Source organism: Heterocephalus glaber, unplaced genomic scaffold, assembly GCF_053883595.1.
Source record: "Heterocephalus glaber isolate CG9 unplaced genomic scaffold, H.glaber_assembly_v1.0 deba00001564, whole genome shotgun sequence".
Taxonomy (NCBI): Eukaryota; Metazoa; Chordata; class Mammalia; order Rodentia; family Bathyergidae; genus Heterocephalus; species Heterocephalus glaber.
The window spans coordinates 5753209-5771215 of record NW_028258351.1 but is presented as its reverse complement, the minus strand read 5'-3'; the positions used below and the strand labels follow the sequence as shown (position 1 = coordinate 5771215).

General features: G+C 42.6%; 1 long non-coding RNA gene across 1 annotated transcript; it reads right to left on the bottom strand.

The window, feature by feature from the left end:
- Positions 1–522: 522 nt before the first annotated feature.
- LOC147823803 (uncharacterized) lies at positions 523–5881 on the bottom strand. Its single transcript, XR_015443162.1, has 3 exons — positions 5570–5881; positions 5193–5409; positions 523–5100 (listed from the first exon to the last, which is right to left on the bottom strand). It is a non-coding gene; the product is annotated as an uncharacterized LOC147823803 (long non-coding RNA).
- Between the last annotated feature and the right edge of the window lie 12126 nt (positions 5882–18007).

Below are 18007 nucleotides of genomic sequence, written 5' to 3'. Positions count from 1 at the left end.
TGCAGTTGTGTCCCTTAGAATAACCTGTCACAGTAAACAGAGCATTTCCTTGAGTTCTATGAGTCCCTATAGCAAATTATCAAGTCTTAGATAAGAGGTTGTAGGAATCCCCAACTTCGTTGAAAGAGCAGGCAGAAGTACAGAGAACCTGGGGACTCAATACTTGTGTCATCTGAAGTGAGGGCAGATGTGCAGGACTGGGCCCTTAAACCTGTGCCATCTGATCTAGCCCAGGGTAGTTCAGATCAGACTGATACTCTATTGTAGGATGCCCAGCTGGTGTCAGAAAACCAGGGATTTGGTTAGATGCTGGAAAAATTGTCAACTTCTTAGGTGCATTAACTTATTTCATCCCACAACAGTCCAGTGAGGCAGGTACTGTTTCTCCCCCCACCCCACCCCCAACAGTACAAACAAAGACACTGAGACTTGGGACCAAGGCCAGAGAGCTCATAGCAGCACTGTTGTTAGAGCTCAGACAGCCTGGCAGTCATCAGAGCAATGTCCTCAGCTCCTCCGTGTCCTGAGGGCCCTCCCCATGCCCCTGCTTGGCCATGCTTGGCTCCTGGGCACCCCCAGCCCTGCTTGTCTCAGACAAGATGCACAAGGAACCCAGCCCCTGTCCAGGGTTGGGCTGGGCCGGGGTGGTTTCCAGGAGTGAGCCTCACAGAAGGAGGTAGTGTGGGTGGTTGATTTTGAGCCTGGCCTAGGAAAGATGCCTGCAATTCAGGGTGGGAGGTGCTTTCCCAAGGTAGATCCTTAGCAGGTCCTTATCTGCCTCTTCCTCCTTCGAGTAATGGAAGAGGGGCAAAGTGAGAGAGAAAGGGTGAGCAGAGAGCTGAGTAGAAATGCTGCAAGGCCAGAGGGGAAGAAATGGGGTAACAAGGGGTTTTTTTTAACAAAACCTTCATTGTTCCAGCCACACACTGGCCACATGTAAGATGATGCATTCCCAAAGCATTCAATGGGGAATTACAGGAAGAACAACTGCCTTCTCCCTTCTATGAAGCTTCTCAACAGGAGCTTGTGGGACGTCAAGTAGATCTGAGGGTGTTCTAGGAAAGAGCAGTTAAGGGCCTCCAAAGCTCTACTTACCTGACTCCCAACATCTGGATGAAAGGTGAAAATCAACACTGTCAGGGACTTTTTTCCCCTGTACAAAGCTCTAGATAGTTGGAAGCACCTGGGTGATGGGCTGGCTGACTCTGCTTTCCATCCAGATGTTCAGCATTGTCTAGAGTCAATCTGTGGTTGCTGACAGCAGAGGGCTGGAAACCTGGGGTTCACGCTGAGGAGGCCAAGGGATAGAGAGGAAAAAAGGTCAGCAGTCTGCCCTGTGGAATCTTCTGTCCTTGGCTCCTATTGCTCTTCACCTTTTGGAGACCCAGCCCCTTGGCTGGGTGAGTTCACTCTCCCCAAATCCCCTTACAGAGCCCCCAAATTGCAGGGAGCTGAGAGACATTGATATTTATACATGTTCCACAGGGAATCAGTTAGCCCAGCACAGAATTAGCTGGCATCTTCCCGCTCCTGGATTATGCAGGCAGCAACTTTGATCGAATCTGGCAGCCAGATTTATGAATCAGTCGATATTTATTGCAGGGAACAATCCATCTTCATGTCTGGTCTGTGCACATAGAACTATGCTCTGGCCACAGCCAGGGGTCTTGATGCTCAATGTTGGAAAGGTCTTGGTAAACACACTGAGGGAGGGAGCAACAGAGAGGGCTCTGACACTAATCAACAGAGAGACAAACTATAAGGTAGGGACATGACAGGTGGAAGGGTGGGGGCTACCCTATGTATCCACCCTGTATCTGTCCTTGCCCACTTTCCTTACCACCTGACTCAACAAAACTTAATTAACTGTTATATAAGTTGAAGTCAAATGTAAAATTCTGACATAATGCATTCCAAAGCAAAGGAAAAAGTATGTTGTTTCCTTCTAATTATCTACTCTTGTTCCTTCCCCCTGCAAACTTGCCTATTAAAGAAGATAATTGAGCCTGAATTTCCAAGCTATCTCCTGACAGATCAATCAGGGAGTCAAGGTCGTAACTCTGTGGATGAGTGGCCAGGGAAAGAATATTCAGGGCTCTCTCATTTGCATGCCAGCACTGACTGGCTACATCACTGACCCCTGTGGTACAAAGCAAGCTCACAGTTAGGGTAGAGGAAGCCAGGTGCCCTTCCATGCAGTGGCAATTTTCTCCTTTGGAGGGCTAAGAAGGATGGTCTATGGAGTGGAGCAAGATGATTCTATGCTTCTCAGCTTAATTAGAAGAACAAGAACAAGGAACAGAAAAGAAGAAAGTAGGAAAAGAACAGAAGAAAGGCTTGCTAAAGTCCACCCTCTACTGCCCCTTCCCAGCCCTAACTGTACTCCCTGACCCAGCAATCTTTATTCCTTTGGCCCTGTACCCCAGTATAACCATGGCTGTGGAGCTGCACATCCTCCCTCCACAGACTCTTTCCTGCTTGGGACTTCTTGCAGAAATTCAAAACACTAAAGGGAAAAGGAAAGGGGAAATGTTTTGGAGAATCTTAGTACTTTCCCAGAGTTTGTAGCACCAAGCTTCTGCTGGTGGGTACCTCAGCTTTCACCTTCCTCATTCCTCCAGCCTTCACACCTCTCTGGCATGCGGAGGATGGAGGGGCTGAGAGACAATGATGGTGGGGGAAACCTTCTCTCCATTCCATAATACCTGGGTGGGGGAGGTGGACTGTGAAAGGGAAAACTCAGGAACTACCTGCAAGGTAGCACTAAGCAACAAGAGGCCTGGGCCAGCCCCGAGGAGCATGACTATGGAAAGAGAATGGGAAGTATCCAGAGGAACTAAAGGACAACCCCTCCTTGCCAGTCCCGACTAAAACCAGGACATCTGGGCTCTTAACTTAGCTCTGGACCTCTGGTCAATTGTATCACCTCTCTAGGCACCTATAATACAGGAAACCATCTCAGACTTCCTCCAGGGGTACTCAGCAAGGCAACATGCACGAAAGGCTTGAACCTTTGTGACTGCAAAGGGCAGAAGGAGGACTGATTGGTAATATTACAAGGAGGCAGGCTGGGAAATATGTAGAAGTGTGCAGAAGAAGTTTCTGTGTACAATGAAAGCAACTGAGATAGTGATCTCCCAGAAGCATCCAAGCATACTCTGGATGACCATCTGTTGTAGAGTATAATTTCTGGACACTTTCTTACTCTCCATGGGGATTTTACATAATGTGTTGGCTGCCTCTAACTCTTTATGATTCTATGATTCATCCAGCAAATGTTTATCAGCTGCCCGCTAGACCCAGCTCTGATGCTAATGTGTTGTGTGAATCCATTTTTCCTCTTGGAACCCGGATCCCCACACAAGAGTGTTGTGTCTGCAGACCTCTGAGGGCTCCTCTAACTCTGACCAGCTGCCTTGCTCACATCACCAGTGGGGTCAGAAGAAATTACACGGCCCACGTCCTCCCCCATCTCCCTCCTTGTACTTCTTCCAGCTCTGTCCATAACTTAGCAGAGTTGGGACAGCATGAACCCCTCCTGGCCTAGAATGCCATGTGAAACAGATGGCTCTGTTGCCATGGGGACAGAGGAGCTACTTGTCCTGGGGGCTGGAGACTGGGTGGGGGTAAAAGCAAGCAGGGTGATTTACTTCTGCAATAGCCCAGCCTGGAATCTACATGAATGTTAAATAGGGGTGGCTCCAAGCAATCACTCAGCCAGACAGATCAGAAACCACTTAAGATGAAAGGCCTGGAACATTTGTGCATCTCTTCCCAGGGATGCCTGCAACTTCCCCAGCTCCCTACCCCCACCATACAACCTTGGGCTGCTCAACCTGATTTCTGCAGGGGATTTGACTCAACCCTCCCCCGTGCAAAGCTGGAGTTCTTCAGGAGGGGGATACAGGCAGCTGTGGACTTGCTGGGGACAGAAAGAGGTCGATTTCTTGTGCTCTTTAGGAAAGAGTCCAACCACAGGCAGGCTGCCCCAGGAGGGATTGAGCTCCTCATTCCCAAAAGCATTCAAGCTGGCCCTGGAGGGTCTTCTACCAGAGACTCTCAGAATGGCTTTCCCATTCAAGCAGGGCATTGAGACTGGCAACTTCTAAAGGCGGTGCCTCCGACACTGAGATCTTGTGATGGCAGAGGCAGCAACATGCAGTGATAATGAGTACACTCTTTTGAATTAGACAGACCTAGGCACAGGTCCCAGCTCTGCATCTGATTTGCTCATGACTTTCGACAAGCTAACTTGTTCTGAGCCTCTATTTCCTCATTTGCGAAATGTGAATCATAATGCTGGCTTTATAAAGATTTTTTGGAAGGGATTTAAGTGAAACAATATATCTCAAGTACTTGGCACAGAAATTTGTAGGTATTAAATACTCAGTAAGTGGTGGTTATTATTACCTTGTAATCAGTAAACATACACAAGAATAGAAGCTCTCTAAGTGATCTGCCGCTTACAGTGTGATCTTGTTCAATTTTGCAGTCTCTGTGTGCCTCAGTTTCCTCTTCTGTAAACAAGGCCTTAATAGTGCTTACTTCATAGAGTTATTGCGAAGACTGTATTCTATAATCTAGTCAAAGAATACAACCTAGTACCCAATAGCAATGAACTGAATATTTAAGGCCCCCAATTTCATATCTTGACATTTTTACTCCCTTCCCTGTTATGGTATTAAGAGCTAGGGCTTTGACATGATGATTATGCCACAAAGATAGAACCCTCAAAGCAGGATTAGTGCCCTGATGAAAGGGACCAAGAGAGCTCTCTCACTCTCTTTTCAACATGCGAGTATGTACAATGAAAGAACCGTCACCAGGATCTACCATGCTGCCATCCAGATCTTCAAATTTCAGCCACCAGTACCATGTTAAATAAATTTCCATTGTTAATAAGTGTTAGTTTCCTTTCCTGTTGTTGGGACACAGTATCCACCACCTACAACTTAAAGGAGAGGTTTAATTTGGGTCACCATTTCAGGGGATCCAGTCCATGGTTCAAGGCTCCAAGATAGAAACATCATGCTGGAAGCGTGCAGTAGGCCAAAGTTGCTTGGTTCAAAGCCTCCAGGAAGAAGAACAGAGGACCAGCACCTACAAGAAAAGGGCCAGGGAACAGATCTAGTACCCAAGGTCACTCCTTTTAGTGACCCACCAGGACATACCTAGAAGTGTGCTTTACTAACCTCCTAGGTGGCTCACAAGCCAATCAAGTGGACAATCCAGCTTAACTGTCACAATAAGTCACCCAGTCAGTAGCACTTTGTTATAGCAGTCAGAAGTGACAAAGACAGCTATCTTCTTCTTCACCATATTGCTGTCATCATCCCCACCCTCATCTCTGGATCACTGTCTGCTGTGCCTGGTAGTTGTTAGGACTGCTTCAAAGATCAAGACAGCGGGCTGAGGGTGAGAGAGAAAGCCACATTCCAGGTTGAGACTCTGAAAATAACCCATTCCCACCTCTGTTTCTAGCCTTGCACTGTACAGTGGAGAATTCTCAGTTGTGATTTTTCAAAATCTGGGTTTGGATTTTTGGAGCAGCTGAATTGCTCTTACTCACCACTCTATTTTCCAGCACTGGAGATTTGAAGGCTTCTGATCCTCAACAAGTTCTTGCTGTCCTCATGGCTTCCAGTCGAAGGAGTCAATCCTGTGAGGGTTCAAGCTCCTCGCAGGATGCACACTTCTCTCACATCCTGCAAAACGTGCTCCTAAATGTCAAGTTATGTAAGTAAGTTGGTGTCATTTCTGATCCACAAGTATCAAAAGAAGAAGTAGGTCACCATGAAAGAAATGCTGCATGTTCTGCCCCATGATTACCGCAACAACTTCCCTCTAAACTTTTGGGAACTCTGTGAATCCATGTATCTGGGCTTTGGCATTAAAATCAGAAAGGTGAATTACTCTGGCAATACTTATGAGCTAGTCCCCATTTTGGGTCTTACATACAGTGGGATACTAGATGGCAATGATGAAAGAATCATTCTCAAAATCGACATCATTATATTCGTCCTGTCTCTAATCTTCATAGAGTGCAACCGTATCAGTGAGGAGGACCTAACTGAACAAGTGAAAAGATCGGACATGTTAGCTCAGTCTGAGTGTATTAATTTTGAGAAAGCCTGGAAATTCATCACTGAGGATTTAGTACAGGAAGAGTACCTGATGTATTGGCAGATTCCTAACAGTGATCCTGCTCGCTATGAGTTCCTGTGGGGTCCAAGGGCCCACACTGAAACCAGCAAGATGAAACTCCTAGTTCATATGGCCCATCTTAATGGAACAGATCCCAAGTCTTACCCAGAACTATATGAAGAGGCTTTGGAAGCAAAACTAGATATAGAGCCAGGGTTCCTGAGAAACAGGGGATATTGCCCAAAGGCGTCAGTGAGTTTTTTCTCCACTGAGAAGAAATGGGGCCCATTTTCAGTCTCTGTGGAGAACAGGCAGTTTTCTAAGTAGTGAAGGGCCAGGGGAGGGGTAAAATAGCACACATAGCATCTTGCTGTCTCTTCTACTTGGGTTACTTGGAAACGAACAGGGGTTTTCTTTATGGTTTTTTAAAGTATTGGTCCTTTTGGGGGGAGACTGAAGTAGCTTGCACATTGAATGATACTAATCTCCTGTGTATTTTTAGTTTTGAGATGTTGATGTTTGTGTTTTCTTTTTTTTAAAATTCTTTTCTTGGTACATTGTAGGTATACAACACAATTACATTTCTCATTGGGAATTGTACCTTTACATAATGCATCTTGGTTCTTATTTGTTCCCCATTCCTAGCCCTCCCTTCACCCCCTCCACCCTTCCCTATTTACAAAGACTTTATTTCCATTTTTTCCATTTCTCATCATTTTTCCTTTCCCTTCTTTCCTTTCCCCTGCCCCTCCCACTACCCCTACCCCTTCGAACCTTTTCTTCCTATTTTGCATTATCGATTATTCATTCTAATCATTGGTACATTTCAGGTATACGATATAATGACATTCATCATTGGAAATTTGCACCTTTACATAGTCTCTCTTGGTTCTCATTTTTCTCCCTTGCCCAGCCCTCCCTTCAACCACTCCATTCCTCCTTATTTACAAAGATTTTGTTCCTATTTTTCCATTTTCTCATATTAATTCCATAACCTTCTTTCCATTCCTCTACCCCTCCCACTTCCTTCCCCTTTGCCCCTTTTCTTCCTATTTCACGTTACCTATTAAACATTTAGTCCTTATTTACACTTTCAGTTTCTCCCACCAGAGAAACTATTTGGTATTTATTCATGTGTGTCCTACTTATTTCACTTAAGGGTATCACCCCCATGTGCATCCACTTAGCTATAAATGTCTGTAATTTCTCATTTTTTATGGCTGAGTAGTACTCCATTTTATAAAAAAAACACATTTTCTTTATCCAGTCTCCAGTTGATGGGCATTTAGGCTGTTTCCAAGTTTTAGCTATCACAAACTGTGCTGCTATGAACATGGGCACACATATATCACTGTGGTATGATTCTTTTAATTCTTTGGGGAAGATCCCCAGCAGTGAAATAGCGGGGTCAAATGGGACTTCCAGTCCTAGTTCTTTGAGGTACCTCCATACTGATTTCCACAGTGGTTGCATCAGTCTACACTCCCACCAGCAGTGGAGCAGGGTTCCTCTTTCCCCACAGCCCCGCCAGCATTTGTTATTGGTTGATTTCATGATAGCAGCCATTCTTTCTGGACTGAGGTGGAATCTCAGCATTGTTTTCATTTGCATCTCTCGAATGACCAGTGATGTTGAACATTTTTTCATGTATTTATTTGCTATTTCTACTTCTTTGTGTGAGAAATGTCTATTCATTTCAGATGCCCATTTTTGGATTGGGTCTTTAAATTTGGGAGGTCTGATCTTTTTAAGTTCTTTATAGATTCGAGATAGTAGACCTTTGTCTGAGGAAAAGCAGGTGAAGATTTTTGCCCACCTTGTGGGTTGTCTCTTCACACTGCTGGTGGTTTCTCTTGCTGTGCAGAAGCCTTTTAATAAGAAGAGATCCCACTTGTTGATTGTTTGTGCTAGTTCACGGGCAACTGAGGTTTTGTTCATAAAATCTTTTCCTACACCGATGTCTTCAAGAGTTCTACCTAACCTATGTTCCAACTGGTTCAGCGTTTCTATTTTAATATTTAGATCTTTAATCCATTTTGATTTTAGTTTAGTGCATGGCGAGATATAGGTCTAGTTTTAATCTTTGGCAAGTTGAAGCCCAATTTTTCCAGCACCATTTATTAAAGAGGCTATCTTTCCTCCAGTGAGGGTATTTGGCTCCTTTATCAAAGATAAGATGGCTGAGTGTGTCTGGCATTGTTTCTGCATCTTCTAATCTGTTCCACTGGTCCTCAGGTCTGTTTCTTTGCCAGTACCATGCTGTTTTTATCACAGTAGCTTTGTAGTATAGTTGCAGGTTGGAGATTGTGATACCCCCTGCCATGTCTCTGTTACCTAGAATTGCTTTTGCTATTCTGAGTCTCTTCTTTTTCCAAATGAATTTTTGGATTGTTTTTTCAAGGGCCATGAAGTATGCTGCTGGGATCTCAATTGGAATTGCATTAAATCTATATAGCAGTTTTGGAAGTATAGCCATTTTCACTACATTAATCCTTCCTACCCAGGAGTAGGGGATGTCTGTCCATTTTCTGATATCCTCTTCAATCTCTCTTTTCAGAGTGCTATAGTTTTCAGAGAAGAGGGCTTTGATTTCTTTCGTTAGGTTGAATCCTACGTATTTCAGTATTTTGGATGCTATTGTGAAAGGAATTATTTGCCCTATTTCTCTCTCAATGAATCTGTCATTTGTGTAGGGGAAAGCTATTGATTTCTGTGTGTTGACCTTGTAACCAGCTACTTGACTGAATTTGGTTATTAAGTCTAGAAGACTTTTGGTGGAGCTCTTGGGGTCTTCTATATAGAGTATCATGTCATCTGCAAATAATGACAATTTGACTTCTTCATTTCCTATCTTTATTCCTTTTCTTTCTTTCTCTTGTCTAATTGCCATGGCTAATGTTTCCAGAACTATATTGAACAAGAGTGGTGATAGTGGACATCCTTGTCTTGTTCCTGATTTTAGTGTGAAGGATTTCAGTTTTTGACCATTTAGTATGATATTGGCTGTTGGTTTTTCATAGATGGCTTCTATCAGTTTGAGGTAGAGACCATCTATTCCAATTTTTTGTAGGGTTTTTATCATAAATGCATGTTGGATTTTGTCAAATGCTTTTTCTGCGTCTAATGGAGATAATCACATGGTTTTTGTCCTTGGCTCTATTGATATAGTGTATTACATTGATTGATTTGCATATGTTGAACCATCCCTGCATCCCTGGGATGAATCCCATTTGATCAGGGCATATGATCTTCTTGATGATCTTCTGCATTCTATTTGCCAGTATCTTATTAAGGATTTTTGCATCTATGTTCATTAGTGAGATTGGCCTATAGTTCTCCTTTTCGATTGGGTCTTTCTCTGCTTTGGGGATCAAGGTGATGCTTGCTTCCAGGAATGAATTTGGGAGCATTGCTTCCCTTTCAATTTCATTGAAGAGTTTAAACAGTAGTGGCAGCAGTTCCTCTCTAAATGTCTTGTAGAATTCAGCAGTGAAGCCATCAGGGCCCGGGCTTTTCTTAGGTGATAAGTTTTTAATTACGTTTTCAATTTCATCGGTTGATATTGGATTGTTCAGAATTTTTAGGTCTTCTTCTTTCAACTTTGGTAATTCATATGTATCTAGGAATCTGTCCATTTCTTCTGTGTTGTCCATCTTATTGGCATATAGGTTCTGGAAGTAGGTATTGATGATCCTCTGGATTTCTGCTGAGTCTGTTGTAATTTCACCCTTTTCATTCCTAATTGCATGGATTTGGGCCTTTTCTTTCCTTTTTCTGACAAGATTGGCTATGGGTTTGTCAATTTTGTTGATTCTTTCAAAGAACCACCTCTTGGCTTCATTGATTTTTTTGTATCATTCTCTTAGTCTCCATTGCATTGATTTCTCCTCTGATCTTTATAATTTCCTCCCTTGTATGAGCTCTGGGGTTGTCCTGCTCTTCTTTTTCTAGAAGCTTGAGGTTCAGCATCAGATTGTTTAATTGGGCTTGTTCTGTTTTCCTAATATGCGTATTCACTGCTATGAATTTCCCTCCTAAGACTGCTTTCATTGTGTCCCATAGATTCCGATATGTTGTATTGTCATTCTCATTTAATTGAAGGAACTGTCTGATTTCTTCTTTAATTTCCTCTGTGACACATTGGTTATTCAGAAGTATGTGCAATTTCCACATGTTTATGAAATTTTTCCAGTTTCTGTTGCTATGGATCTCCAATTTCATCGCACTATGGTCTGATAATATACAGGGGATAACTTCAATTCCTTTGCACTTACTTAAACATGTTCTATGTGTGTCTATTTTGGAGAATGACCCATGTGTAGCTGAGAAGAATGTGTATTCTGATATTGTGGGGTGGAAGACTCTGTAAACATCTGTTAAGTTCATTTGTTCAAGAGTTCGATTGAGTTCTAGTATTTCATTACTTATTTTTAGTCTAGTTGGTCTATCTATTTGTGACAGTGGGGTGTTGAGGTCCCCCACTACAATTGTATTAGTGCATATATGACTTTTCATGTCCGTTAGTATTTGTTTCATATAGTTGGTTGCACTAGTGTTTGGTGCATAGATATTTATGATTGTCATCTCTTCCTCTTGGATTCTTCCCTTTACAAGGATGTAGTGTCCTTCTTCATCTCTCTTAATCAGTGTTGGTTTGAAATCTACTTGATCTGCAAAGAGGATAGCTACTCCTGCTTTTTTTCAGGCTCCTGTCACATGGAGTATTGTTTTCCACCCTTTAACTTTCAGTCTATGAGTTTCCTTTTGAATTAAGTGTGTTTCTTGTATGCAGCATATTGTTGGATTTTGCTTCTTGACCCATTCTGCTAGTCTATTTCTTTTGACTGGTGAATTGAGACCATTAACATTGATGGTTATAACTGAAACGTATTGACTTATCATTGCCATGACTTTTTCTTTTTGTTGGGTTCTCCCCCTTTACCTTTAATTTCTTGTCATGCCAGATGGGTTCATTCTGCCTTGCTTCCTGGGGTTGTGATCCTCAATGTCTGTTCCTAGGATATTGTGTAAAATTCTTTCGAGTGCTGGTTTGGTATTCATGAAGTTCCTAAGGTGCTCTTTGTCATGAAAGTATCTTATTTCTCCATCAGTTTTGGAAGATAGTTTTGCAGGGTACATCAATCTGAGTTGGAGGCTGTTTTCTTTTAGGGCTTGGAATATGTCACTCCAAGCTCTTCTTGCCTTGATGGTTTTTGTTGAGAAGTCTACTGTGATTCTGATGGGCTTTCCTTTGTATGTGATTTGTTTCTTTTCTCTGACTGCTTGGAGAACTTTGTTCTTCTGTTGAGTTTCTGGAATCTTAATAATTATATGCCTATGTGTAGATTTTTTTTTGATCAAGGCTATTTGGAGTCCTATATGCCTCATTTATCTGTATGTCAAGCTCTTTTCCCCTGCTTGGGAAGTTTTCTGCCATTACTTCTGTAAAGAGATTTTTAATGTCATCTACCCTCTCTCCTGTTTCTTCATTGACTCCAATTAGTCTTATGTTATTCTTCTTTGCATCATCTAGCAGCTGCTGGATTGATTTCTCATGTTCCCTTATAATTTTGAAGCAATTTTTCTTTTCCCGGTCACTATTTGTAATCCTATCTTCTGTATTTGAAATTCTATCCTCACATTGGCTCATTCTGCTGTGTAGACTTTCAGTGGAGTTTTTCATGTTCTGGAAATCTATTTGCATCTGTTTTATGGATTCCATTTGTTTCCTATGTTGGGATTCCATCATGTTCCTGAGCTCCTCTCTAGATTTGTTAATCATGTCTTGCACTAGGGGCACAATTTCTCCTGTTATCTGAGAAATTATTTCTGATTTCATTTTTTCCAGATCCCCTTTGTTGCCAGTTCTGTGGGTCCAGGTAGTTGAGTATCAGAGTGTTCCATCTCATTTCCCTTTGGGGTTGCTGTAGGTGATCTGGAAGTCTGGTTTTGAGACTTATTTATGTGTTTTCTCATTTTGACTGGGGCGGGGGGCTGTTAGCTCCTGCACAGATTACCTCCTCTGAGCTGGGAGAGGTGGGACAGGGGCCAGGAGCAGCGGTAGGGATGGTGACCCAAAAGCCCTTTCCTGTGGGCTGGGAGCAGCTGGAGGGATGGTGGCCAGGAAGCTCCTTCCTCTGGACCAGGAGCAGTGGGATGGAAGCTCAGAAGCCCCTACGTCTGGGCTAGGAGTGGTGGGAGGGATGGTGGCCCGGAAGCCCCTTCCTCTGGGGCAGGAGCAGCAGGACAGAAGGTGGCCCAAAAGCCCTTTCCTCTGGGCTTTGAGCAGTGGGAGGGATGGTGACCGAGAAGCCCCTTCCTCTGGACCAGAAGCAGTGGGACGGTGGCTCAGAAGCCCCTACCTTTGGGCCAGGAGCAGCGGGACTCAGTACCTTGGTCTGGTGGTCTGGTGTCCTCTGCGTCTTTGTAGTGTGGAATGAGGTGGCTGCCTATCTGCAGCAGGGTGATTTGGCATCTTCTGTGTGACTCGGGACCTTGGTAGGGCATGCACAGACCTGCCTGTCTGCAGCAGGCTGATTCGGTGTGTTCTGTGCAACTCAGGACCTCGGCAGGGTGTGCACAGTCCTGCCTGTCTGCAGCAGGCTCTCCTGGATCCTTCTTAACTGATCTCTCTCCATGTGTGTCTGACTAAACCCATTTTCTGAACTCCCATCTCCTTTTCCCTTAGGGTCCTGGCACTCCCAACCTGGTACTCTTCATCCTTCCCTCTTTCCCTCTGGTGGCCCACACTGGTGTTCATGTCACACTCCTTCCAGGCATCTCTAGCCTTGGCTTTGGCTCTCAAATTGCTGAACAGCAGTGTGACTTTGAAGTCTAGAATGTGTCATGCATTTTATCTAGTTGCTATTTTTTAAAACATGATTTCCTCTCCATAAGGTATATGTTTCTCTCACAATCTTGCTGGAGAACATCTACTGAGTTTATGAGTAACTTCTTCCATGAAGCCTGGTAAAATCAATCACTGCCTCGCTCTGCAGCCTGCTTGGACAGACACTGTGGATAGAAGAATCTGTTATTCTTCATGGCATTTGTTGATGTCTTTGCTTCCTCCACTGATTCCACAAAGTCCCTGAGCAGGAATGGTATCTGTCCATATTTAAATCCTTAGTACTTGTGCACTGTGTTTGTTGACTGAATGTAAAACATCTCCATTTAATGAAGACCAGAGTTTCTTTGTGAAACCACTCAGCCCTTCTTCCCTACCTTCTTCTATGGTTCTCTCAGTAGCCCCTCCTATAAGTGTGGAGCCACTGATGGTTTCTTGCTCTTCTCTGTAGTTACCAAATTCTCTGCTGGGTCTTCCTTCAGGTTGCCTCATTTTCTTTTTCTTTTCTTCAGTCTCCTTTGCCTTTACTACAATTTTTTTTGTTTGTTTTTTTGAGACAGGGTCTCACTATGTAGCCCTGCTGACCTTGAACTCACAATCCTTCTGCTTCACCTTCTTGAGTGGTGTGCACTACCGTACCTGGTGACAGTGCTATATTTTGAAGCAGGTTTGCCTAACTTGTGAACCACTATCACTAAATTGATTTTTTTGACCTCTCCTCTTGTCCTATTCCAATCCATCCTTTCTACCATTCAATGACTAATTTCCTGAAATATATCAGGAAAAAACTTCCCTTGACTGTTCATTGCTCACAGACAGTTGATAGCTACCATTTATTCAGTATCTACTACATGCCAGGTACTACATCAATATTAGCTTATAATTATGTTTTATGGAGGCATATACTAACTGAGATGAGAAATATTAAGTAACTTGTTCTAAGTCACTCAATTACCAGGTGGAAATGGAATCCAGATCTCTGTCTTCTATAGGAAGATCTCACCTTGTTTTCTAACCCTCTTCTTGCCCCATATGCAGGTATGTCGGCCATGATAGAGAAACCCTGGGACCATCTTCTTGTGCCATCACTGCCTTTTACAAGGCCATGTGCACCACTACCCTGGTACTTCCCCTCACTATACCCTTACCTAGGATGCCACCTACCTTCCCTCCCCGTGCCTGACACTTGCCAACCCTGCCTTTCCTTCAAGGCTTCTGGAACTCTCCTTTCTTCTAGGAAGCCTATCTGGTTGTGTGATCAGGGATACAACAACTCTTCTTTGATGCCCTGTATAACTTATTGCTGTTTGTGTTTCTCCCTGAAGTTGCTGATAGCTTGAACTCAGTGCAAGCCTCTCACCAATAGCTTCTCTGTCCGCTGTGGGCTAGGCCAGGGCTACAAACACAGCAGAGCTTCTCCAATACTTACTGTTGATGGGGTTTCCCATTCATTTCATATCTGGCTCATTTGCTCTCTTGATCTTTTTTTTTTTCAGGTATGCAATAAATGTAAGTTTAATACTATAGATCAACAGGGGAAAAGAAGTAAGCAGCAGCCAATATTTGATTTTCATCCTTATCACTTTTTCTTGGGTTCCTCTAACTTGATGTAAACTTATAATTTTCAAGGAAATTCCTATTCTACTCCCATTTTATCATAAATAAATTGAACACTTTTTCTGTTTGTATGATAAAACAGGAAAGACTGCTACATTTGAATGGAAAAGGCACTCCATTTGTGATCAATGTCACACAAAATCACATTCCCATCAGAAAACACAAACATCGAGTTGCACGGAAAACACCGAATCAGCCCGCTGCAGACAGGCGGGTCTGCGGACTTGGTCCCAAGGTCGTCAGTCGCGCTGAAAACACCGAATCAGCCTGTGCTCCGGCAGCAATCCACTGGACACCGCCCCCCCCCCCAGCTCCTTTGGCCTCTTCTCTGTACAGCCACCTGATTCCACACTACAAAGATGCAGAGGACACCGGACCACCAGACCACTGTACTGTAGCTAATCAAGCTCTCAGCATTTAAAGAATTCCTGCCCAGAGGTAGGGGCATCTGAGCTGCTGTCCCACTGCTCCTGGTCCAGAGGAAGGGGCTGCCCGGCCACCATCCCTCCCACTGCTCCTAGCCCAGAGGAAAGGGCTTTTGGGCTGGCGTCCATCCCACCACTCTCGGCCCAGAGGTAGGGGCTTCTGAGCTGCTGTCCCACTGCTCTTGGCCCAGAGGAAGGGGCTTCCTGGCCACCATCCCTACTGCCACTCCCGGCCCCTGTCCCACCTCTCCCAGCTCAGAGGAGGTAATCTGTGCAGGAGCTAACAGCCCCCCGCCCCAGTCAAAATGAGAAAACACATAAATAAGTCTCAAAACCAGACTTCCAGATCACCTACAGCAACCCCAAAGGGAAATGAGATGGAACACTCTGATACTCAACTACCTGGACCCACAGAACTGGCAACAAAAGGGGATCTGGAAAAAATGAAATCAGAAATAATTTCTCAGATAACAGGAGAAATTGTGCCCCTAGTGCAAGACATGATTAACAAATCTAGAGAGGAGCTCAGGAACATGATGGAATCCCAACATAGGAAACAAATGGAATCCATAAAACAGATGCAAATAGATTTCCAGGACATGAAAAACTCCATTGAAAGTCTATACAGCAGAATGAGCCAATGTGAGAGCAGAATTTTAGATATAGAAGATAAGATTGCAATTAATGACCAGGAAAAGAAAAATTGCTTCAAAATTATAAGGGAACACGAGAAATCAATCCAGCAGCTGCTAGACAATGCAAAGAAGAATAACATAAGACTGATTGGAGTCAATGAAGAAAAGGAAAGAGTGCAGATGACATAAAAAAACTCTTCACAGAAGTAATGGCAGAAAACTTCCCAAGGAGGGGAAAAGAACTGACATACAGATAAATGAGGCATATAGGACTCCAAATAGCCTTGATCAAAACAAATCTACACATAGGCATATAATTATTAAGATTCCAGAAACTCAACAGAAGAACAAAGTTCTCCAAGCAGTCAGAGAAAAGAAACAAATCACATACAAAGGAAAGCCCATCAGAATCACAGTAGACTTCTCAACAAAAACCATCAAGGCAAGAAGAGCTTGGAATGACATATTCCAAGCCCTAAAAGAAAACAGCCTCCAACCCAGATTGATGTACCCTGCAAAACTATCTTCCAAAATTGATGGAGAAATAAGATACTTTCATGACAAAGAGCACCTTAGGAACTTCATGAATACCAAACCAGCACTCGAAAGAATTTTACACAATATCCTAGGAACAGACATTGAGGATCACAACCCCAGGAAATAAATCAGAATGAACCCATCTGGCATGACAAAGAAATTAAATGTAAAGGGGGAGAACCCTCCCTCAAAAAGAAAAAGTCATGGCAATGATAAGTCAATACATTTCAGTTATAAGCATCAATGTTAATGGTCTCAATTCACCAATCAAAAGAAACAGACTGGCAGAATGGGTCAAGAAGCAAAATCCAACAATATGCTGCATACAAGAAACACACTTAATTCAAAAGGAAACTCATAGACTGAAAGTTAAAGGGTGGAAAACAATACTCCATGTGACAGGAGCCTGAAAAAAAGCAGGAGTAGCTATCCTCTTTGCAGATCAAGTAGATTTCAAACCAACACTGATTAAGAGAGACAAAGAAGGACACTACATCAAAATTGATGGAGAAATAAGATACTTTCATGATAAAGAGCTCCTCAGGAACTTCATGAATACCAAACCAGCACTCCAAAAAATTTTAGACAATACCCTAGGAAAAGACAACGAGGATCACAATCCCAGGAAACCCCGCAGAATGAATCCATTGGACATGACAAATTAAATGCAAAGGGGGAGAGTTCAACAAAAAGAAAAGTCATGGCAAGGCTTTTAAAACTTTTAACTTCATCTCCCTAATGAGTATATAATTCAGTCTTATTATTGTACTCATTAGTATTTTTCTGATTCTAGAGCTGCACACCATTCCTTGTGCTATACTGGCTGTTTATCATCTTCTTATGTCTACATTTTAATTGGGTTGTCTATTAATGAGCTCTAAGAATTCTTTATATATTCTGCTCATAGGTTATATGCATTGTAAATATGATCTGTTTAAGGACTACTTTTCATTTTAATGATGTCATTTAAAGTTCTAAATTTTGATGGAATCTCATTTATCAATTTTTTTCTGTTATGCATCATGTTTTTTGTATCCTAGGTAGTTCTTGCCCATCCTGAATTCATAAATATTTTCCCTTATAATTTCTTCTTAAAGTTTTATACTTTTGGGCCAGGGATGTAGCTCAGTGGTTTTGCCGCATGCTGCACAAGTGCAAGGACCTGAGTTGGATCCCCGGTACGAAAAAAGAAAAGTTTTATACTTTTAGGCTTTCATATTTAGGTTCATAGATACCTTCAAGTTATTTTCATGTATAGAAAAAAAGGGCTGAGGTTAATTTTTCATATACGGATACCAGATGTTCTAGTGTCATTTGCTGAAAACAGTATCTCTTCCTAGGCTCTTGAATTGAGTTTACATTCTATAAAATGCTAATGTTAAATAATTTTTCAAAACTCAGTGCACCATATATGTGTGGTTCTATTTCTAGATTCTCTGTTTTATTCCAATGATCTATATGTCTTTCCTTACACCAACACTGCCTTGATTACTATAGCTTTAGAAGAAGTCTCAAAATTAGGTACTAAACATCTTCCAACACTGTTTTTGTTTTTGTTTTTGTTTTAACTTTTCTAGGTCCTTTGTACTCCTACATAACTTTTAAATTTCAATATCCAATTCTTTATTTATAGCAAGTATACACAGACCTGAATTTTTATATATACCTTGTGTTTTCTAATCCTGCTAAATTCAAGTACAAGTTCTAGGGGCTCCTAGAGATTTCTTAGTATTTTCTCTGTAGGTGATCATTTCATCTACATATAAAGATTTTGCTTCTACCATGCCAATCCTATCCTAGTT